At 29.3% G+C, this 25,390-nt stretch overlaps 1 protein-coding gene across 1 annotated transcript in view; it reads right to left on the bottom strand.

The window, feature by feature from the left end:
• LOC107448668 (prolyl 4-hydroxylase subunit alpha-1) overlaps positions 1 to 14,409 on the bottom strand; it is a 101,416-nt gene extending 87,007 nt beyond the window's left edge. The window contains exon 1 of the mRNA XM_087158998.1: positions 14,274 to 14,409. The gene's annotated coding sequence lies outside the window, so the exon portion shown is untranslated. The remainder of the gene's footprint in view (positions 1 to 14,273) is intronic.
• Between the last annotated feature and the right edge of the window lie 10,981 nt (positions 14,410 to 25,390).

Raw genomic sequence — 25,390 nt, 5'->3', positions numbered from 1 at the left:
TGATAACTAAATATTTCATGAAGCTGTTGGGAATGTTAAAAGTAAGGGCCATTTAGGCCTCAGATGCCCAGTTCTAAAGCAACGAACGAACGAACGAACGAAATGTTAAAAGATTTAATTTCGGTTAAAATTTAAAAACTCTGTAATTCATCAGCTTTAACATGAATATTTTACTAACAAATACTTTTGGTAGATAAAAAATTAATGAAAACATCTTTTTTTCACGTTTTTTCTTTTTCTAACAAGTTTTACAGACTATGGCCACTCTGGTGTTAAACTTTAGGGTTGTTATACTTCAACAAATTTGTAATTACGAAAAATTAATGCAATGTGTTAAGAAAAAATGTACCGAAATATAAAATATAACAATGTTATTTAAACAAACTAAATAATTATTGAGATAATATCTAACAACTTAAATAAAAAAACTTTTTGTATGGAATTGAATTAAATGAAAAAATCCTTTGACAGATGGGTTGATAATAGCTGCAAACCACAATGTAGGAAATATCATTAAAAAAAAATAATAATTTGTATAAATACTAACCCTAAAATTTTTGCTTAATATTTGAAGTGGTAAAGAAGCAAACAGTATGATTTTTTATTTTATTTTTTAATAAAAAGAAGAACATTATAACCAGCCTAACTGTTAAGGCAGGGCCGGATTATACCTTTCGTAGGCCCTAGGCACAGAGCCGGATTATACCTTTCGTAGGCCCTAGGCATAGCCGTTTTTGCCCCCCCCCATTCCTCCCCTCTTTCCCCGCTAAAATTTTCTTGCATATTTTTTTTTTTTACATTTTTATTAATATGGGTTTTAATTTACGAATTTGTTTATCTAACTTTATCTGCAATACCGACATACTGCCGATATTGCAGTTGATATCGATAATACCATTTTTGGTGAAAATTTACTCTTCCGATTTAGAGGAAAACTTTGTAGATGAATTTTTACTATTTTCAAATTTGTATGAGCATAAATCTGCACAAGAAATGTTGAAGGCTCAAATTAAAGATAAACTTGTGAATACTTTTCCTAACGTTCACATTGCATTAAGAATATATTTGTCGATTCTTGGATCAAATGCAGAAGGAGAAAGATCTTTCTCCAGATTAAAATTTATAAAAAATTATTTGCGTTCAACAATGAATCAAGATCGTTTGGCATCTCTCGCACTTATGTCTATTGAATACGACATTTTGCGTAGTTTGGAATTCGACAGCATAATACAAGATTTCGTTGAATCCAAAAATCGCAAAAAAGTAATATATTAGATCATAAGATTCTGCAAAATAATTTATTACCGAAAAATATTATATTTTTATTTGTATCTTCATAATTTTGTGCAAAATACACTTGTTGTTTTTAAAGCTAAATTATTTTGGTCAATAAATTTTTTTCTCCCAAGTTTTTCGTAGGCCCCTGAATTTCGTAGGCCCTAGGCACGTGCCTAGTGTGCCTATAGGATAATCCGGCCGTGTGTTAAGGGGTTACGTTTTCAGAAAATTAAAGCCTGATAACTGAATTATTTCATTCTTGAAATTCACATTGGAGGAACAAGATACTTGTATTCACCGTAATATATTATTAATATAAGTATATATATTAATCGGAAATAAAGCAACTGCAAAATTTTATTGGTGATTTAACTCGAGAAAATATCAAAATATCAATGCGTAAATGCTCTATAACTTTCTTCATAGAAGTTCTTCGTAACAAAATGCTGCTTTTTCGCACCAGTAGTAGCGATGCCGACTTGCGTCGCTGTATGGGAAAATTTTTTGCAAGTGGTAACAAAACTATAGTTTTAATGAATGACTTCTGTTTTCGTAAATTTATTTTGCTCAGCGGTAAATATAAACAACCTAAAAGTTCAAATACTTCGACAGTTACAATTACCACGTGATGAACAGTTTAACCCGTTTTGTCCCGAATATATAAATTGAAATGCTACAAAAAGTGGTTTTATGGAAAAAGTGGTATAATATATAATCGAAATTAATTGGTTTTTCTACTGTTAAGGCATTCAAAAAGTCTTTGATAGATCAAAAAGTACTTGTTCCTTAGAATTCTATATCTAATCAGAAATAACAAAAACATTGTGGTATCTGAGAATCCTTTAACTCACCCAGATAAATGAAAATACTGAAAAAAGTTTCCCACCTCATTGAATGTTTTTGAAAAAAGGAACTGTCCTAAATATATGACGCTGGGCGTTAACCGGTTAAAGTAAAGGTGAATATAGCAAAATTCTATAAATTTTACTTTCTCTTTCTCTATCAGTTTAGATGATCTTTAGATGAAATAGAAGCAGATGGTTTTTTCTCCTTTCCTTTTTATATATATATCTTCGAATTATCCTTATTTTTTCTTCTTTTTCTTAAAATATTTATTAACCAGTTTAAATCCCTTTAAAAACCAATTTTATCAAATCAATAATCAATTGAAAGGCTTGCATAACTGCAATGAGAAATCATTTTCTTAGTGGTAGCAACATTAGCGTTTTTGCGTATTAAATCTTAAGGTTTTAAAATTCAAAAAAAAATTTTAAACTAACACAACAAATCAATAATTAAAAAGAAAATGGATAAAATCTATTTATTAGCTAATTATGCTTGTATTAGTTTTGTTTTAAGAAAATTCTTCCAAACTTAATTGTTGTTTTACTACCACTTTGTAAAATATTTTTCAACGACCGTACTTGGCAGATGTGGCCTTACTGTGAATTAGTGACACACCGTATTACATAAAGCAGGATTACCACGGGGGACTAAACATACAAAATGTGGCAACTGATAAAATTCAAAATTTTATTAGAATAGTTTAAAATTAGAATATTTAGAATGGCATATTTTTTGCAGTTTAATGTAAAAAGTGATTGATTTTGTTTGAAATGTGAATAATTTGAAATGTAAGTCATAGTGGTAATTACGATTGAATAATTACAGAGATAATAAATAAATAAAAAGGAATTGAGTTTCTAACACTTTTCACAATAGATTCGATGAATCGCTGTGAGGTTTAAACCAGGGTGGGGTTTTTACCGTCAAAAACTGGTTTTTGACATGACAGTGGTAAAAACCGTGTTTTTACCGGTAAAAACCGCCAAAAACCTACCGTTTTCTTTAATTTATGGCATATAGCGGACAATATATTATTTTCACATATTTGCCTTTATATTGTAAATGACTGCTATTGATTTTGCAACTATATACATGTATTCTTATAGAAGGATATACATTCATATAGAAATATTGTAATATACTCATTGAAAATAGCGATACTTACTTTTATCATTACAGCTTGATTTGCAAAGGATTCAAAATTTTGCGCTTCTTAATTGTTAGAAATAAGCAAACAAAAAAGCTTGGAACTATTAATAAATTCAAGAACTAAAAAGAAGAATTTAAAATTTGGCATTTCTTAAATATTAGAAATAAGCTAAACAAAACTTTTAAAACTTGTAACTACTAACAAACTCTAAGTCTAGAATGACTTGACATTCTTCAGTAATGTAATATGCCAAACAAAATGATGCTTGGAAATGTTGAACATTTTGTTTAGTATCCTAATATTTTACTTCAAATAGTATGTTTTGATATTATCATGTTGGGAAAATGCAAGAATCTGTTCTTAAATATCTTTTAGAAACTTTTTTTCTAATTTTATTGCCCAAAAACGACTTAATTTTAAATTATAAGCAGTTAAAAACTCAAATAAAAATACAGTTTTACCAAAACTATGGGTTTTTGACAGAGGGGTTTTGACATGACGGTAAAAACCATGGTATAAGCCGGTAAAAACCGTCATGTGTCAAAAACTTGCCAACCCTGGTTTAAACCGAGGTTCCAACAATTTCCAGCATTCCAAAACGCACTTATCAATATCCTGCCCGACTAAAAATTTCCATCTGAATTTGTTGTTCCGGAAAGGGTTAATTTTTTTAATTCTTCTCAATGATACCGTAGCAGGGATTTATTTCATTTCAAATGAATCTAAAGTGGTATTTACAGATTTATGAGATTACTACAGATTACATTTCTACATTAGATTACTACAAGTGATATTACTATAGATTTATGAATTTAAAAAAAAAATATCTAAGAAATGAAATAAAATCTAACAACAGAAATGTTTGAATCATAGCTAACTTTAAAATGAAGGTAACCATTTTAAAATTTTTAGATTAGTCATGAAATCTTTAAATTATAAACTAAAATAAAATTTAAGAACGATGGAGGTCGAAAGTTGTCCGCCATCTTGCACGCATCGGGTCAATGCAAATGGTATCCTCTGCTACAATCACTGACCACATGAAATCCTTCCTCTTCATTTCGCAACTGGTCACCCATAACGCCCTTCACCCATAACAATTTGCGTAACAAAGACATAGCAACCCATTGTAGGTCCATCTTGTCCAGCGTTGTATCTTCTTTTGTCGTTTTAACAGATGGCGGAAGAATAATACACGAGAGGATTTTTACAACTCGCAAGAAAGACAGAATAATTTCTAGATCATCGAACTAATCTTCTTATTAAGGGCATGAATAAGTACCTGTTGTTTGGTTTGCCGCTTAATTCGGAACAAAATTACAATAACTCTACGCTGTAAAATTAAATTTCAGAAACGTTTTTGAATATATGGGGCAGCCACTGTGCATGTAGTTTTCAACAACGTTTCTTAATATTTAGGAAATCTTCTTCTGTAATATTCAGAAACATTTCTTGCAATTGCGATTTTTATTACTTTTCAGTTTTTACTATAAGTGTTTCTTTATATGTCTAATATCTTTATTGACCAAACAACATTAACCGACATTTATTTAGAACTATTACTAAATTATGTATTAGAATGCTTTAATGTGAGGGTATTGAGCAAAGTACCTGCCTTGCTTCTTCATTTAAAAATATTTGTCAAAGGCAACGGAAGTATGCGATCAAGCGATTAAAGTATAAAGTACAGTAATATTAAGGATATATACAGAAAAAAAAAAGGATTCGAATAATAATTGATAAAATACAAGTACGAATACGAGAAGCCCGAATAACATAAAATATTTACATAATCGAAAAAATTTGTATACACATATTTACAGACGGAGCGAAAAAATAAATATTATCGATCAGTGCTTCCCAACCTTTTTATCACAGCGGACCTGTCAACGTTTGATAATTTTACCTCGGCCCGCTGGCAGGGGGGTGGACGTTGATTGTTTATATTTTAGATTATTTTGATTTATTAATTTAAATTTAATTGTATTTAAATATGCCTTCAAAATAAAATACAGTTACTCCAAAAAATATATATAAGGTGATTTAACATTTTAACTTACTTAAATCAATGAGTCCCGATCGAGAAAGAAGACGAAGTTCTTCATTAGTTCCAATGTAAATTTCGCGCCGCACTTTCATGTTTTATTTATGATATTTACAGTTATGATGATTGATTTTTTTTATTAAAACTAATTGAAAGAGAAAATAGTTGCAGTGGTTTTCTTTAAAACATTAAAAAATTTATGTTACTTCTTTCGGGGGCCCCATTTTTTCTAAATAAAAAAAACTTTAATGGAACTATTTAATTACAGTTTCTTTGTTCCACGGACCGGTACCGGACCGCGGTTCAGGAACACATTTATAGATTTATATCAGAGTTAAAATAACATCGCGTTATATATAATAGTAAACTAAAATTTCATAATTGTAGTGGTAGCTACGTAACACTCTGAAACTGAATTGGCATCAATGCAATTCAGTTTCTTACTTATGAAAAGAAAAACTATTCCTAAATTCATCGGAAATATGATATTTAATGAAAATCTCCGAGATTTGGGACAAATTTTTTCTCGAGTCAAAATTAGCTTCAGAATTTTTTTTACAATTCTGTAACAATCTCATTGCTGCTAGCTTACACAGTCGATAGAAAAAAAAATTCTAAATAGTAGCAAAAAAAAAAAATGATTAACCGCGACATGAGGATAAGAAAATAATGAATCCTTGTATATTCCTTGATTAAAAGAACTTTAATTAAAACAACGAGTGATTGATTTCAGAGCCGTACCGACCACAGTGCTAGCGTAAAATATCCTCAGTGATAAACAGAGCATGGGTTAGAGTCCCCTTGCCATCAGGCTAACCATGGGAGGTTTACGTGGTTTTCCTCTCCATGTAACGCAAATGCTGGTTGGTTCCATCAAAAAGTTCTCCACGAAGGCACAATACTTGATCCAGGAGTTCCCTTGTCTTCTGGATTGGGTTCAAAATTACAAGGCCGCGGAGTTGAACATTAGTAGTCGTAAACTCCAAAAATTGGGTCGGCCATTCAACGACGGTTATAAAATAAAACAAAATGATCAGTGAAAAAAATTTTTTAACATTGCTACAAACATTATAAGAGACAACATAATGATTAAAAAGTAGCATTACAATAAAATACAGTTTTAAAATAATCCTTATATATAAATGATACCGCTAGCGTTTTAAGGGTTCGTTTAAATCTCTTAGTCGGTAGGGTCGAAACCTCCTATTAAATTTAAAATAGAGGTAAGAGTGTTATGACATTTTTCGTTCATTTTTAAGTTATATTTCGTTTATTTCTTAATGAAATACTTTAACTACCACGTTATGTTAAGAATTTAAAATACGTTGTTCTAATTTTCAAATTTTAATGAATGTTTAGCTTTTTGTTCGGTTAAATTAAATTAAAACTTAGGTTTGACAGATAAAAGTAAATTGACTACAGTTTCTATGATTTTTTTTTATAGGAGGCTTTGACCTCTATAGTTGTAGCCTTCACTTTAAAACTAAATATTTTATTACGTAAGAGATTACGGATCTCAGATCATTTAAATTTTAATTAATTGATTTTTAATTCATTCACTTTTAAAATATTCCGGCAGTACAAAAGTAATAAATTACAATTTCTCATGTTAATATCATTGCTATGTTTTAATAATTAGGAGAAAAAGAACTGGATATTTTGGAGAGCAAAAAAACAGTTATTATTCATGAGAAATATTAAAATTTACATGAAGTACGTAAATGAATGTAAACTCATGGTAACAGTCATGACTGATTTCACGAAGTAACTTGAGTAACACGTTTTGCTCTAATAAAGCATACTAATCAGTTTCCAACCTTGACATTCAAAGTAAACGGATATGCTTCTTTAGTATTCTTCTCAAACTACTATATTTTGTCTCTCATTCAAAAGATAATGCGCTCCTCGGCAGATTATTTTTTCTTCGTTTTTAAAGGCAGACAAAAAGCTTGAAAAAAAAATTAATTTAAACCAACTAATCCGTTTTGATAGTCAAAGGTCAAGAAGCATTTAACATTATACAGTTATAGAAAAATTCCATATTAAACTAGTTGTACCACATTCTCTATAATGTATTTATCTACATATCTTAAAGACTATCTAGACTTCTACTCTATTTGCATTCCAACTAGAGCAATGACTCTCACTTCAACGTTAGAAATCCATGATAAATGGGAGTAGGGCCGCAAGCGGCCCAGGTGCCCTATTGAGAGAATACGTTAATACCGGTTATAATTTTTATTGGACATCAAATGACAAGATAACGAAAAAGATCCCCATACTTTCAACTGTCGCCATCTTGAAACTTATAGTTGTTAATTCAGTTAAAACTGAAACTGAAAATTTTTTATACCGAATGATGTAATTGTTACATTTAGTTTTCAATATGTTTTATTAAAACAGTGTGTCCATTCAACTACGGGATGCAAAACATTTAAACCGTTAATACACATGCACATAAATTGGTGTGTGTATGGAAAAAACATCTATATGAAAAAATTGGATATCTCGTTCCATTACTACAACTTTAATTTTTATTTAAAAAAGCACTGTAGTCTATAGGATTCTAACAGAAGCTCCTCTGCCTTAAAATAGGCTTGTCAGTATTGACAAGTGGAATAAGACGACAATTATTTGGATATTCGATTAATCCGATAAGATCTTATCGCGATTAATCATGGTAATGGAGGTTCCACAGGGGTTGAACAAAAATATGGAAACACTAACTCTATATAAACAATCTTTCTTTTAACAGCAAATGCTTAAGACATTTTTTACATGACATAATTTGATTGATCATGCTTGAAGCTTTCATTAATAGTGTCCTTTCTACAAGCGCAAAGTTTGGTTCGACCGAAATGAAGAGAGCAAGTTAACATGGTTTTAATTTAACTTTAGAAATCATTCGTTCGTTCGCTATAGTGGAACTGGGCGTCTGAGGCCTTAAGGCCCTTTTCCCATTCATCCTGAAATTAGACTAAGAAACATGCACGACAAAAACAAAGTTTGGGAAGCAAAATGGAGTTCTTGAGAGAGAGAAAAAATGGCACTTAGCCATTATTAGGTAATAACAAAATTACAAGTTAATAAAAAGTTCGTGAAAAAAAGGTAAAATTAAAGTACAATGGGAAAATAAACACTAATGAATGTTTACAGTATTTACAGTTTGCGAATACATGCAAAAGGGGGGAGGGAGCTAAAGGAATGTGTGTAAGTAAGTGTGGCTCTGTTAAAGTAGAGACCCGGCCGCTTAAGTTGCAGGGATTAGCCTACCCCTGATCAGACCCCGGGGTTTGCTTTAGAAATCATATTTAGGATTGCAATATTTATATTAGAATGCCATTCAGACCCCGGGGGTTGCTTTAGAAATCATATTTAGGATTGAAATATTTATATTAGAATGCCATTTTAATTATAGCGGTACTGAAAATGGAAAAACTTCCTACGATCATTTTAGTCGGTGCAAATTTAGCATGAGTAAAAAGCTTCAAGCACGATCTTTCAAATTGTATCAAAAGTTTTGAAAAATCTTTCAAAACATTTGCTGCTAAGAGATAGGTTGTTCACATGGAATCCGTTGAAAAGTGTTCCCATATTTTTCTTTATAATATATATTTCATATGATTCTCAAATTTATAGCAATAAGCAGGACAAAAAATTATGTTCATTTTCGTATGCTTGGCTTATAATCCATCCCAACAATCTTTTACTTAGCAAAAGATGGGCATTTTGGGGACTATTATTCTTTTTTTAATTTTAAGAAAGAATGTCTATAACTTGCTAATATTTTCCTAAGAGATATAAATATTTTAAGAATAAAGTTACGAAGAAAGTCGGTATGCTTAAAAATGAATACCGATTTTAGTGTTTATGCTCTATTATATTTTAATCCAATCCCAGTTGAAAGGGGTGAGAATGTACTTTTTAAAAAAAAAAAATAAGATGTGAAAAGTATAAAAAAAAACCTAATTGGAGACAAACATTAAAATTCAGTGTATTTTTTTTTTAAATTAGCAGCCACTTCAGTTTTTTTCCCCCCAATCTCGTTCTCATAATTTTAGTTTTCAGTACAGACAATTATATTATTAATAAATTATTGCAAATTCGAATTTTATATTTAAAAAAAATGCATTCAAACAATCAAGTACTTAAATTATCAGTTTTTAGTAACTGGCTTCAGTTGAGCGAGTTACTAAAGACCATTCAGTTGCATCAAAAAATATTATAATAGAAAAAAGAGAAGAAAAAAAATATATCTTTCTCTTTTCTTTTTAATGAAATATTTTTCTTGTAAATTTTAAATTTTTTTTTTTGAAAAATCGTAATTTAAAATGCGGAAAACAGAGAAAAATTCTATAGAGAGAGAAAGAATCTTTGGAAGTTTTTCGCACTAGGTTCGATCTGGTGGCAGCGAAAAAAGAGTTTTCTAAAATCTCCATTTTTGCAATCATTTGCAGATACAATTTATCAAAAACTAAACTCTGATCTTATTGAAATTTTGCACTTTTATTTTAGATAGAATTTTCTAGATATTATTTTTCGCAAAAAAAGTGCACCCGTTGATAAAAAAGCAAACTATTCAGCTAAATATTAACTTGTTTATCTTAAGTTCTTCATACTTCTTAAAAGGATGAGATAAAAACTAAAGTTTATTTTCATCTTGATTTACGTAACGTATGAAACTTTAAATTTTGTAAGAGATAAAGATTGTGCAATTAAAAAAAATGATACATTAACATGTGTCTCGTAAACGTGTTGGGGTATATTTTCACGCTTTTATTTTGATTATTCAGGATAATATGTTGCGAAAAGAATTTTATTCAATACCGTATAAGGATACGTTTTCCCTAAAACAAAAGTTTTGAAATCTGGTGAACATAGCAAAAAAGACATGGGTTCACGGGACGTATCAACTTAGCTCTCAAAATATTGACCATTCAATATGATAAAATAACAATAAAAACATTCATATTTGTCGGCTTCTTCTTATTTAAATAACAAAATATATTTGCCACACGGTTACAGTAAATGCCTCAAAAATATTTCTTATATATAAAATTAAAATATATTTTTTTTTACATTAATTCTCTTACAAATCATAGAATATTGTTTAAATAGATGCGTTAAAATTTCTCTTTAGAAACTAGACAAGAATTATTTTTTTTAATTATTCTATAATTTTATTAATTATATTACATTGGAACTAATTTTTTTCTCCATATTATGTTTAAAAAGAAGTACTACAATAATAATTACATTTAATATTTTATTTTACCTATAATTTCTTTCATAAATGTTTAAATAGGCCTACCTAATTATAATATTCCCCTTATTTAATTAGTTACAGGTTATTTATAACAATAATTATCTTATTAGTCAAACTTATGATAATAAACTTAACTTCATTTTTGGTTCTGTTTTTTTTCTTTTCCCAAAAATATTTAGTTGAAGGGAAAAAAAATTCGAGTTCAAAAAAGATAAAAACGAACAAAGAAAGGTTTTTGTTGTTATCAATGCAAATAAAGTGGTGACTTTATGCTATAGAAAGCAGTTTTTTAAAAAAAATTTTTTAATTTAAAGTGAAGCCATTTAAAACGAAGTTTTACCTACCACAATAAAAAGATTCATGCACACGCATTTAGTAGAATATTCAGAAATTTACTTTGTTTCCATTTTGCTCACCAAACTTTAATTTTGTCATGTATGTTTCTTAGTCTAATTTCAGGATGAATGGGAAAAGGGCCGTAATGCCTCAGACGCCCAGTTCCACTACAACGAACAAACTTAATTTTGTTACTTAACATATTGCAAACGGGTCGCATAAAAATACGTTTTTGAAATTTTTGCAATCCATACAAAAGTTTAAAAAGTGGTAGCTGAACTACTTCGTTTCCGCTCTGTTTTTCAAAGAAATTATCCATTCGTGACTACCACAAGCATAAATGATTCGTAGTTTTTTTTGAAAAACGCGCGTCGTAGTTTTTGACGCGCGTCGTAGTTTTTTTTTAAAAATTGAAGTTGTAGTTATAGAGACAAATTTGCTCCAGCTTTTATGAAATCTTGCCAACCACTTTTTTAAAATGTTAGTCTCAATATATTCTTCGGAAAAGTTGCCCACATGCAATGTGTTAAAAGAGACATCCAGTAAATAATAATAAGAAAAAAAATCTTTTAAGTAACACAAATTCAAAAATTACTAAAGTAACCAAATATAATGCTATGTTTAAAGGTATTATTTTACTTTTTTTCGCAAAAAATGTATTAATGAGCTTTGATATTCTAAAAACAAAAATTATATTTCAAAAACATGCATACAAAATTCAATAAAATATCTCTTTTTTTTAAACTTATAGAAGTTTAAGTTTGAACTATCATATTCCGCTTCGTGTTTTCCTCATATCCTCTTTCATAAGCAAATGTAGGGAGGATCTGAGAGAGTGAGCACAGTCAATGCCTCCTACAACTGAAAGCCTCCACACAGTCAAAAGGGTGCTTTCACCAAGATCGTGCCCGATCTTGGTGAAAGCACAGAGTACCTATAACGTAGGGTTATCTTCGCTTTCAACGAAATTGATTGGATAATGTGGGAAGATTTTACGTAAACATAAAATGAAATCTTTCGCCCTACAATGCATGCACTAACTTTTAAAACAAGCACACCAACTTTTGTGACTGATTATCGAAATTTTACAACAATAATAAAGTATTAATAGATAAGAAAAATAAACAATTATAAATTACGTAAGAAAAACATTAATTTGTTTATTGTTACAACACCGATAAAAGTTTCTTTCTTGCGTTGGCAACGAAAAATTAGAATTTACTGCGCTGTGCATTGGGCAGAAATTATAGGCTAAAAGCGAATTGTTAATGTAAACAAACGAACTGTTCTTTATTTTTCTTTCAATTATGCTCATTAGTTTACGCTCTTAACGTAATAATAAAGTTTTAATGATGCTTTATAATTAACGAAGGAGAAAGATGCCTTTTATCAACAAAGATAGACCAGAAATACGTTTATTGATGTAACCTTATTTTCTTTTAACTCTGGTATACTACCTTCATTTTAACCTCTAAAAACTGTCTTATTTTTTTTTCTTTAGTTTTTATTCCTTGGTTTACATTCCTTTTACCAGTTTATGTTAGAATAAAGGATTTAAAACTCTTGTGTTTCCAAACATTTAAATTAATAATTTTGTTTACAGGAATATTCTATGAGTTATTTATTGCAATTGTGATTTTACAATAGCTTTGAAATGAATATAAAACAAATCGCCATATGTATATAAATTGAATGAAATGCTTATAAACCAAAGGTTTCACATGGAGTTCGTGTTGCATGTTTTTAGAACTCATACCAGCAGACATATAAAGTTAGACTAAAATGTAGTCAATATGCGAAAGAAACGAGCTTGATTTGCAAAGGAATCTAAGAGGTACTGCGAAAGCAATTGTTCCGAGGGTTGGAAAGGGCAGAAACAAGAAATAGGGTTCCCAAGAAAAAAAAATAATAAATAAAAAAAATCGACAAAAGTATTTGCCAAATAAAAGTAATTTTTGTAGAAAAAAAAATTTTACATATAGAAAGAAAAGCTAAATTTACAATGAGGAAAAATAGTGGCTTTATTATGGCGCCATTTACTTATATCTAATAGCATTCATGAAATTTTTATAGTGGTAGAGAATACAATGAATTAATATTTTAATCGATTAAAATTTTAAGAATTAAACAGCCACTACAATATAAATAATTTAAACAAATTTTTTAAAAATCAGATAGACGACTGGATCTTAAAATCTGATAAAAGTAATGAATTTTTTTTATTTGTTTTATGAACTTATGCAATAGTTGGCTGCCTCTGGAAAAAAAATATCGCACAAACCTTATATGTTGGAAGGTATGTATATACACGGCTGCCAACATTCTACGCTATTAGGAAACTTTTTTTCTAGTGGTAGCTAAGTTTATGCTTTCTTTGTTTTGTAAATTTAATTTAAAGTTATTTTCCTCACCACTTAATGAAGACTATTCAAAATTTAATATGCAAAGACACTTTGTTCTAGTTTTCTCTTGGTGTTGTTTTTAAAATTTTTGGCAAATTTACACAAAATTTTGACAGTTTTAATTTTTAATTGTCTACCACTCTATAAAATATTTTGCAAAAAGCGTGGTAGGTGGCAGCATATATTGAGCACCAAAAGAGCAAAAAAAAAATTAATCTTGAAGTGTAATAAAGGTCAACTTGATTAATACTTAATCTTAATTGATCGGTTTAACGCAAACTCTATGGATTACGACTTAAAATGCACAATTAATGATCAAAACTTGAAAGAAATATGGTTATTAAAATTTATTATTTCTGGAAATATTCTTACATCTACAATTTATTAATAAAAAGAAGTTATACAATAAATTTTAGAGGCACAGTGCGCCCCCCCCCCAGAAAAAAACGGACAACACTGAATAACTTTTGATGTAATGATAGGATCTTATGTTCTAGGACACAACCTTAATGAACCTTCCATGAAAAAGTATCAATATTTAAATTTTTGTTATAAGCTTAATAGTATTATACAATTTTAGAACTAGAATAGTTATCTAGATGAAAACCGAAAACAAATGAACGAAATCTCAATTCCATAAACAAACATCTTGATTAATGCGCAGGAAAACTGCAAGCAAAAAAATTACAACTGCAAGCGATTTTTTTTTGTAAATTGAAAGCTCATAATAAAATTCGATTAAAAAGTATAAATGCTTACAAAATTAATAATAAGCTTAATATTAAAACATAATTTTAGAACAAGAATAAGCAAAGGGAAAAAACGAAGAAATTAAAAATTCAGTTCAATAACAAATATCTTGACTGACATATAGGAAAACTGCAAACGATAAAAAGAATCGTAAAGAATAACAGCAAGGAAAATAATTAACGAAAATCGTTTGACACAGACCTGTAAGAGTTCCACGAGTAAAGTAATGTCCGAAGTGAAGAGAGGAAACTATCCTTAGAAAGCACGAACACACTACTGTTGACGAACAGAGAAAACAACTTCTCTCCATGTCTCCTCTCGCTCACTAGGTCACGGGAACATCAGCGCCGACCGTGTATTAAAAAAAAAAAAAAAAAAAAATATGGCAATAACTAATAAATAAAAACTAACCGGTCTCTTCTGCAAAACCGAAATTTTACTTTCCATATATTCTCGAGTTTCTCCCTCTTCCGAACCGGTTTACTATTTCCCGGATTATCGAAGACCAATTTAGAGTGGAATTTTATTTGTGTATCAGCTTTTTATTTACTTTTTTGGTTTGTAAATTTGATAATTAAAAACTTTGGAATTTTACATCTGCAGCACGGTGGGAATCACGGAACTGTTCTTTAATGGCTTGTTCCTAATTGACGCGAGTTACTTTTGTGTATCTTAAATCTGTTAAAATGTGGGTAGAAATCTATGCAAGTATATTCCATTAAAACGACACGATAAAGCTTTTAATTTTATTTCCTCAAACAGTTTTTATTCTGAGGTAATTTAAAAATAACTTTTTTTTCTTCCTTTCATTTACATTTAACTCTTTGCATGGTACTGGAACATATTTGTTCCACTTATTTACAAACTAAATCTTAACTATTTATGTTACTTTAACATAATTCAGGTGCTAAAATTAAGGCAAAAAAGAAAAGGAAAAAAATTAGTAGTAAAACCATTTAAGTTCTAGTTTCTTTTCAAGAGAGTTCAGATTTATTTTACCAAATAAAAAGAAAAAATATTAGAATTCGCCTTAACGTTTTCCCTGGCCTAGTAGTGTGCAGAAAAAAAATATCAGGACATTTTTCGGTAAAGACTACTATTTAGTAAACTGCCTTTAGAAAGGGTAAAGAACGGACCTAAAAAGTTAACTCTACTTAAGTATAATAAAAGCAAATTTTATCACGAAAGAATAAAAAAAATTATAATTTTCAATTCTAGAGTTACTTAATTCAGAACAGAATGCCTTAACAATTTTTAATGTAACTTTTATTACAACTCATAATAGTTTAAGAACAATATAGAATTTTTCCAAAGTACTGTTGCAAAAAATAACCTGTATCAAAAAGTAAATACTCTCTCATACTCCATTTATTTAATTTAATATTTATTTATTTAAGTTATAACATTAATATAATTAAATAATAATTAAATAAATATTAAATTGTATATAATTAAATAAATATTAAATTATATATAATTAAATAATTTAATTTTTATAATAATATAATTAATATAATAATAATAAAAATAATATAATTAAATAAATATTAATTAATATTTATTTAATTTTATTTATTTATTTGTAATCGTGTCCAAGACTTACGTAATCAAATAACTTTTAATTAGATTTTCAATAATCTCGAAAGAAAAATACTGTTAATATGTATTTAAACAATTTTGTATGAAAATAATTTAGATGATCCCTCAATTCAAGACATAAAAATTCTGATTACTGCATAATTGATTGGGATGAATCATTTTTAAAATCCGATGAAATATATGAATCATTAATAGTGAATTTACAAAACTTCATCTTACAAGTTTCGCTACTGTATTTGTAGAAAATAATAAAAAAGCAAATTACTCTAGAAATCATCACCATAAGAACTTGGTAATGCAAAAAGTTGTTAAGTTTATTTTTCATAAAACAGTTAAGTTCCAAGTTTGAAACCATAAATCATGAAGCTTAACCATATATATAATTAGTGAACGGTCCCCGAAGTTAATACTGTTGACTTATTCAAGCATCATTAGTTAAAATAATGATCGAAGATGTTGGATCGAAAACTCAACTCTTTTGGTTCTTCAAATGAATTGTTTTAAAGCCCACATTTGTAATTGTAGAAAACTGGCTGATCTAAACAGACACAAATATTTATGGAATACCGGAACAAAAAATTCAAAACCAGAACTCATAAATAAAAAATATTTTTTATTAAAAAAATTAGACAACTACGACTCTTGCATTAAGATTTCTTTGTGCAGACATAACATTTTAAGCCATTCCATGCCAAGTAGAACTAAAACTAGTTCTCAAAAAACTAAGAACTGGTATAAAAATTTCTGTAGGGGTATTTGAAAACTCACTGCTTTGGCTTTCTAAATTAATATTCTAAGAACAGAAGTTCCTTGCTAATGTCGTCTCACTGAAATAATTTATTTCTATAAATTTGCTATCAATTTCTCAGTTTTTTTGTGGAAGCTGGTCAGCTAAGCAGAGAACACACTATTTTGTAGTGATGTGAAAGTGTCTTTATGAATTCACATATTTTTTATAAAGGTTAAAAAATAGTTTTAAAAAATAAATGACCGCAAAATTTCAGAACAAAACATTGACATTTATGTCATTAATACACCTTGATAAACAAGAATGTCTCTTCATCAGAAAGATGAAAATATTTAAGAATTTTTATAAAATTTTTTATTCATTTTTTTTAAATTTCTTTTTTTTTAAGTTTATGAAAGGCTATTTAAAATTTGAAGAAATAAATTATCATTCAAAAATGTATATGTTGAAAAAATGCATTTTTTAAAAATTTTATTTTTGTAATGGGGTTAAGAAAACAATTTAATTTTCCCCTTATTGTTTTAAGTTCTGCAGATGAATGTCTAAACATAATAATGTTTACGACTTTATTATTTTTTTATGTAAATTTCATTAACATGCTATTATAAATTACCGTTAGAAGATTCGATGTATGATTTAAGATCAGTTCTAAAAAGATTTTATTTCTTTACAGCAGCGCCCTCTGGCTCTAGAGTATTCATCATCTCCAAATGATGAATACTCGAATCTAATAAATGTTTTTCATACAATTGATTTTTCCAATTCTCTTTTAACTGCCATCATTGAAAATCATTCCTAAAAAGAGCTAAGTTTTGCAGGTATGCTGAATGCAAATAATTTTTGCTATCATAATCAGTATTCTGGATTGTAACGCTTGAATACGCCATCTGGGGAGAAAACCTGTTCCATGTCTTAACCCTCTCCTCAGTTGTATAGGAATGTAGTAGTACGATATTTTTCCCTTTCCATAATATTTTTCGTACTTAATTGTCAAAAATTTCCACGATGCTTTCTTTTAGAATTCTATTTAATGCAGTTTTCAGTTCCATATAGTTTCGTAACCTAAAAGTTTTATTCTATTTGAAAATCAAGATAGCAACTAACATACTTCTTTCTCCTATGACTATGCATGCGCTAATGCTGAAAGTAAGCGGGGTGTCGCCATAAGTAGAGGGTTTTACTCTGCACCACCTGTAGTCTATTTGATTGGGCTACATAGTGTGGGTATCTCGATCCTTATTGGTTATTGAATGAAACGTGACATTTGTTAACAATAGCAACTGTTCTATCCATTCTACTTCGTGTAAACCAAGCCCATCAAGAATCAATTCTCTTAAGTGACACATTCTATATTCTTTCACAAAGATTTCAATTCTTTCATTCTATGTATCCTACTTAACACAAAGACAGACACGAAGCCATGTAGAGCATAAACTAATTATGCATTGAAGTTGCTAGGTGCACAAAACAAAAACATATCACGGTTACAATAAAATGCAGAAACAAATAATAAATTTAAGTTAAGTAAAAGATGTAGACGAGAAGGAATTATATTTCAAAGAATTCGATGTGCGACACGACCCTGTATTTAATTAACTTCACGTTAATTAACATTCTAACTTATGAGGAGAAACTTAGCCCAACGTAACACGCCGTTTTGCTTATAAACGATCAACTGAAACGACGTCATAGGTGACATGTGTGCGTATCCGTGATCTTCTTCCCCTTGAAATGCAAGTACCCAGTTGGTCAGCATTAAAATGCAACTTGTCACTCCGAATTTATTAAGTATAATGAATTAACTAAAACTAATAATAATTTAAAAAACTTCTTCTTAATACCCAAAAAAAAAAAAAAAGAGAAAGAAGGTACAAAGCCCTAAAGCTTCCTATTTTCCGCACACATCGGAAGAAAATATAGTAAACACCGCTTGTAATTATAGAGAGGAGAATCCGACCTAAATATGAGGTTCTTCTATTTGTGGTAGTCAAGATGGGAAAAAAGAAATGATTAAGTTCGTTTCTTGGAGCCACTTTCTCGAAGCAATTTTAGGCTTAGCGTTGAAAGCGAATTTGGTTAAGAAAACAACTAAATAGCTGTTATTTATCTAGCGACGCTTTGAAAACCTGATTTTGCACATAATAAGAAATAATAATACGGAAATGGTATTTATATATAGTTTTTAAAGGTTTGGATGAGGCAACAGATGTAAAATTAAGAATTTAAAAGTCTCCAAAATAATTCCACACAACAAATTTTTAAGTGCGAGGAGATTAAATACTTTCAGAAAAATTGGTTAATCGCGAGAATTGAAGTCAACTCCTTTCAAATTATTTTGGAATATATGTTCTACATTAATTAAAATTGTCAGGATGTTAATTAATTTATTCACAGCTTTCGATTTTATTTGATAGATTATAAAGTGATTAAATCGTGGAGATTGCTGGCTAGAATTCCGCCGTTACGCTGGCTGTATCTTATTGTTGTCGTTCGCAAATTTGTGCTATTTGTTCTTTAATTTAAGAGGGGTTAAAATCTGTCTTTATAATTTTTTTGTAATGAGCACATATGACTGCAAAACTACAGAGAGAGCGCAAAAACAAAGAGGGAGAGGCGCTCTGAATTATTTTTGATTTTATGATCAGATTTTCGCTTACAAACACTCAATCTTAATAGGTTCGAGTACATTTAATTATGCAAATTAATTTGTGTAGGCAATATTTTAAGTTACGCAAAATGTACTTTCTCTGAACAAACATAAAATTTTTTCAACGGATTTGAATTCTTGGTTCTCAAAATATAGGGAGGGGATGCAGAAATCTCAAAAATATGGTCAGGAAATAAATTAAAAGAGTGGTTGGGGAGATTGCGCTCATATTTTTTTTTGATTTTGCCATTTTAAAAATAGATTCATTTAAAAGTTGTAGAAATTTATATACCTTGCAAGCTAGAAATCAATCAACAATTATTAAATAAAATAATTAAAACTAAAAGCCGTGATGGCGCAGGGGATACAGTACTCGCCTCCCAATGAGGTAACCTAGATCTGATCCCAGCGTTGACTGGTTGATTTGAATTCTGCTTCCGGCTCGCACAGACTACAATACTGGCATGAAATATCCTAAGTAGTAGATAGGCTTGCCTCCAGGCAATCCCCTTGCCTTTGAGATAACCTAGGGAGGTTTTCTCCGTTTTCCTCTAAAATTCAACGCAAATGCGGGTTAGTTCCATAAAAAAAAGGTTTGTTCCCAATTCTAGATCCAAGAGTTCCCTTGTCTTCTGGATCGGGTTCAAACTTACAAGGCTACGGTGTTGAACATTGATTGTCGTAAACTCAGTTTTTGGTTCAGCTGTTCAACGCCGTTATAAAATAAAAAATAATAATGGACAATTATTAAAAAAAATTTTTTTTGCATGGAATTATCTCTGTATAACCAAATTTTATAACAGTGCACAAACATAGTTTTTGATTCGCTTAAAAAGTTTTCAAGACATACGAAATTCACAAAAAGTGAATTTCAATTTTGAAGTGCAACTTTCAACCATTACACTATTGAGAGCATATTTTCCAGATTACAGCAACTCCCATATTTTAGGGGTCAGGATTTAAAAAAAAAAAAAAAAAAAAAAGTCACATTTGCTCTAAGCAAATACGTTTTTTAGTTCAATTTTGTAACTTAAAATATCGTCTGCACTTATAAATCAGCATATTTGAAGTTAGGCCCTCGAACTATTAAGATTGAGTATTAGTACATGAAAATCCGCTCATTAAATCAAAAGTTGTCCAGGATGTTCCCTTTTTTTCTGCACTGAACTTGTAACAATAAAAAAATGTTTAACATTCTTTCTCAATACTCTACTCTTTCTCAAATTTTATAACAGTGCACAAACATAGTCTATTTAACGTCATATTTAAAACATAACTTTGTTCTTCTAGAACAGCGGTTCCAAATTTTTTTCGGCTATGGCGCCCTACATAATTAACCTTCCTTCCGCGGAACCCAACATTATAAATAAAGTTAATTAAAGTAATTGCAAACCTTAAAACCTATAAAAAACTATTTTTAAAATATTTAATTATATAAATGCAATTTTCTTTTCGTTTTATCATTAATATTCTTAAATTAGATATTATGTTCGAAAGTAAAGATACAGTTTTTGTTCTTTATGAACTGTAGTTATGAAATTGTATTTGGAGTATATAGTACATGCATGGATAAAATAAACCGAATTATGGTTTATTTCAAGATAAATACTGTTGAAAATGGCTATTAGGGAAACATATTTCCTCATTAATAAATTAGATTATTTTGTTTTGAAAAGCACGAAAGGAAATACTAATGCAGTATTTTATAAATACTTGTTTTTTTTTCCTGATTTGCTCAATATATTGTAATTAGAATTATTCTATTTTCTTTTAAAAAATGCCATTTCCATTTCATTTTACTTGACATAATTTCATTTAAAGCAACCGAAAGATTAAATAAATTATGAATTATAGGTTTTCAAAACTCGTCACTGTTTTTAAAAAGTACTCTAACTCGTGCAAACCATTTCACTTTTCAACGGAGCCCTAGTAGTGTTCTAGAACATATATAGCGTTAGGACAATTGTTTCAATATTATAATTTGTCTAAAGGAGAATCAAAATATTCTCCCCCACCATACTTTATTTAATGAGTTAGGTCAGCTGTTCACAAATTTTTTTCCTGGCTTAGTTGATTGTAAAGTTCGGTAAAAATGTTCGGCAACCAAATGATTAAATAAATTATGAATTGTAGGCTGAATTTAAATATAATCACAGGTTTCCAAAACTCATCACTGGTTTATGGAAAATACTCTAACTCGCGGAATCCACTTCACTTTTCAATGGAGACCTAGTATTCCTCAGAACAACATTTGGGATTCGCTGTTCCAGAAATGATAAAAAAATAGCGTAAATGATTAAACTTCTTTTGGTGAAACCCGGGAGCTCTGAACATGATTAACAAACCTGAACTATGTTTTTATTAAAATGAGAAAGAACTATTATGAATGTTGAAAATGATTATCAAGGAAGCTTATTTCTTTACTGTTAAAATTAGTTCTTTTATTTCGGATTGTAAAGTCTGATAAGAAATATTAACACAATATTTTATAAATGCATGTGGCAGGGCTCGAAAAAACTCAGAAATTTTACCTGTCCCCGAGGACGGCTTGTCCAACAATGTACCCGTCCTCCTTTGAAACTAACCCGTCGCTTCTAAATAAATAAAAATATAATTTTCTCTTATTCATTACAAACATTTATATAAATTGCACAATGAATTAGTAGTTACTAGGATTACAAATACTAGGATTACATTATACAGTAATAAAAGAAATACTAGGTTACTAATAGTAAAACCTAGTATTTCTATTATGAGATAATTTATTTCTTTGATGAAATAATTTAAATAACAAAGGTTAAGTTATCTGTCAATTATCATGACAATTTATTAGATGGTACTGCGTTTTTTAAATGAATCAAATATGACGTTTGCCAGTTCCACAATCAAGCCAATGATTTACAGAGGTTTCTGCACAGAAATCTGAAAGAGGTTTTCCATTTAGGTAGATGTTCATAAATGCGTTTAACGCTTCTTGTTTAAGACCAGTAAGTAATGTGTTCTTTTGTAAGTTCATTGCTGAAAAGCCCCTTTCAACCGCTGCAGTACTCCCAGACAGAGAAAACATCAATTCCACCATGCGCAGCATGTTGCTGTATTTCGAGATTAGAGGGTCATTTTAGAAGTGAGGCGCTAGACTCTTGTAAGATAACAAAAATTGAAAATGTATCACGAACATTAACGGGAAAATGGCCGTCCACGCGGACGCTGGATTCGAGAAATTTGTTGTCCGCGGGGAATTTTTGACCGCCGAGGACGGGCGGTTTTTCGAACCCTGGCATGTGGTTTCATAATCTATTTAATACACTTGCTGAATACCAGTTCTTCGTAAGGAGTAGGGGAAAAAGTAAACAATGAATTAATACTAAATGACACAACAAAATCATGCACAAATCAAATATACCAACACAATTATTAAAGCTATAATAATTATTTTTTATTACATTTTGTCCTACCTGGTGGCTTTTCGTTATTAGATTATACAAAATAGGTTTTTAGTACTTCATCCTGTAAGATTAAAAGTATTTTGTATCATTTAGTATGATAAAGTTGCTCTGGTGCTTATCACTTTCGAGTGGTCGTAAGAATTCTCTCTCCACAGTATCTATTATAAAACTGCCTAGTATTGATACAGTTTTAATATGTACCAAATTTAATAATATAATGTACAGTACTTATATTAATATATCTGGTACCTAATAAAATTGCGCCAAATACCGCAATACCAGAACTGCAAATTATCCCAAATAATTAAACATTATTGGCGTTAATAATGGTATGGCGATTTTTTCCAAATGAATCAGTATAACTTCCTAATTAAGTTTGTTTCTTAGTATGATAACTTATTTTTTATTTCAGTTAGTATCTACCTATTTCCAAAACTAATCGAGCATAATTGGCTTCAATAATAATAATGCGATTTTTTCATGTTTCTGCTAAACGAATTTGTACTATTTCTCCATTTTGTTTTTCAATACATATTTTTGTTATTTCCATTACCGTCATCAGCAGATCGCTTATAAGCAAAATGGCGGGTTAAAATTGAGCTAAGTTTCTTCACGCATCGAAATTGCTGAAATAAAATTCGGTCTCGTTTACGTCTATTACTAAACTTAGATTTATTATTTGTCCATGTATTTTATTGTAAACCTGATTTATTTTTGTTTCGTGCACCTGGCTACTTCAATGAATAATTAGTTTGCTTTTGCCTGATTTTGTTTTAAGTAAGAAATATATAGTGAAATAATTGAAATCTTTGTAAAAGAATATAGAAAGTGTCACTTAAGAGAATCGATACTTGGTGGGCTTAATTTACTCGAAATAGAAGGGAAAATAACAGTTGCTAACATAAACAAATGCCACGTTTCAACAACCAATCAGGATCGAAATACTCACACTACATCACTTGCAACTATCCAATTATAAACGAAATTAAGAAGTGGATAGTTTCAGAAATACCACTTATGCAACCATTGAGTTTATCTGTCATAACGAATAAAAAAAATAATAGAATATGAAACGTGAAAAAAAAAAATTTTTTATGAGAGCTATAAGCTGACAAACATCACTGATTTCGTCTTAATATTTGGAGAAGCGAAACACAATCACTTGCAGTTTAGTTTTTTTCAATGGATACTTCTAAATTCCATTATAAAAAATATTCTTGCAAACGATAAAATTTTTTAGGATCAATAGCTAAAATTACCCCTCTTCCACTGCCTAAATTTCAGGACGCCAGATCAAACCGTTCTGGAATTAAAAGAGTAATACACACTGACACTGGCAGACAAACCCTTTATTTTATTATGGATTAAAAAAATATTCTTTTTAAAAAAATTAATGACTTTTTTGACGCTTAAATTACTTCTTGTAACATTAAATAAATGGATTATCATTACGTATTTCAAAAATCATTATGGGTCAAAAAAAAATCCTAATTATCAGAAAAGCCCTACTAAATACCCCTGGTTTAGGTATCGATGACTGAAATTATAAGGAGCTGTGACTTTTTAAAATGAAAAGGTGGCCACCAGTAGAAACATATTAACTTTATATTTAATACCATATGTTATACGACTTTTTCCCCTAATGCGAATTTTTGTATAATTTCAGTGAAAAATAGCGAGAAATAAAAGGTGTCAAAGTCATTTCCATTAGATAATTAGGGCATTTATATATCATTAAATCATACAGTATAAGTTTGAATTTTTTATTTATGGTCAAAACATTTTTTTGATTAAACATATTAACCAGTTAAGCAGTCATTTAATTTTAGAAATCAATATACTTAATAAAAAGGATCTTTAAGTAAATCAACCCTTTTCAATAAGTAAAAAGGTGAATCAAGAATGTTAATTCAGATCCTTAACTTAGCTATATGTGCTCTCAGATAAGGGCAGTGGTCAAATGCAGGAACATTTAAAGATATAAAAACAAGAAATCCATTTTAAAAATTGTTTTAAAAAAAGGAAATAAAGATGAAATGCTAAAATAAGAAAAATAGATCAACGGTCCATGGAATGTCAATATAGAAATTGTTTTTCAATGGTGAGTTATTATCCACAAACTCATTATTCTTGGGGATTAGTAAATGATAAAGGGCAGATGGCCAGAGATTTCTATAACAGGGAGTGCATCATGAAGACATTTTTTCCGAAAATAAAAATTTTATGTCAATAAAAAAAAAAAAAAGAATCACAATGGTTACATCAAAATGAAAAATGGTAATCCGAAATGGGTTGAAAGATTCCTTTTTTCAGGTTAAAAAACTTATATTATACTTTTTTAAAAAAAGTAAGAAAGAAAAGCATATATATAAACCAATTTAAGTTTTAAAAATCTAAAATAACAGTAAAAAAATTATCGGCGAAACGTCAAATTAAATCTTTTGAAATGTACAAGAAAACCTTTAACTTTTATAAACAGATGCACATATTTTCAATTTTTAGCCCTTTCTGTTAGACTCATAACTTCATACATTTCAATTTGAAAACAGAAACTCATTTTATAATTTCTTCTTTTTAAAATTAAAATGTACAATTTCAATGCTGCACCACGCTTTTCTCTCAAAAAAGAAAAAAATTAATTTGGGTGATTTAAATATTTTTCAATTTAACACCATTTGTTGGCAAACGTGTGGGCACATTAATAATTTTTTCATGGTACACTCCTTACTCTAAAATTGTTATATATACATGGTGAGTTTAAAATAACACACATCAAGCTTCAATAGTTTGTAATTTAATGAAAAGTATGCATAGTAGATAATGAAATTGTTTAAAGTGATTTTTGTAATTTAAAGTGATTGTTTAAAGCTTAATTAGC

The sequence above is a fragment of the Parasteatoda tepidariorum genome, chromosome 3 (genome assembly GCF_982258835.1).
Source record: "Parasteatoda tepidariorum strain Cologne lab strain chromosome 3, Ptep-v5.0, whole genome shotgun sequence".
Taxonomy (NCBI): Eukaryota; Metazoa; Arthropoda; class Arachnida; order Araneae; family Theridiidae; genus Parasteatoda; species Parasteatoda tepidariorum.
The sequence above is the reverse complement of the archived record's forward strand: the minus strand, read 5'-3'. Positions and strand labels throughout refer to the sequence as shown.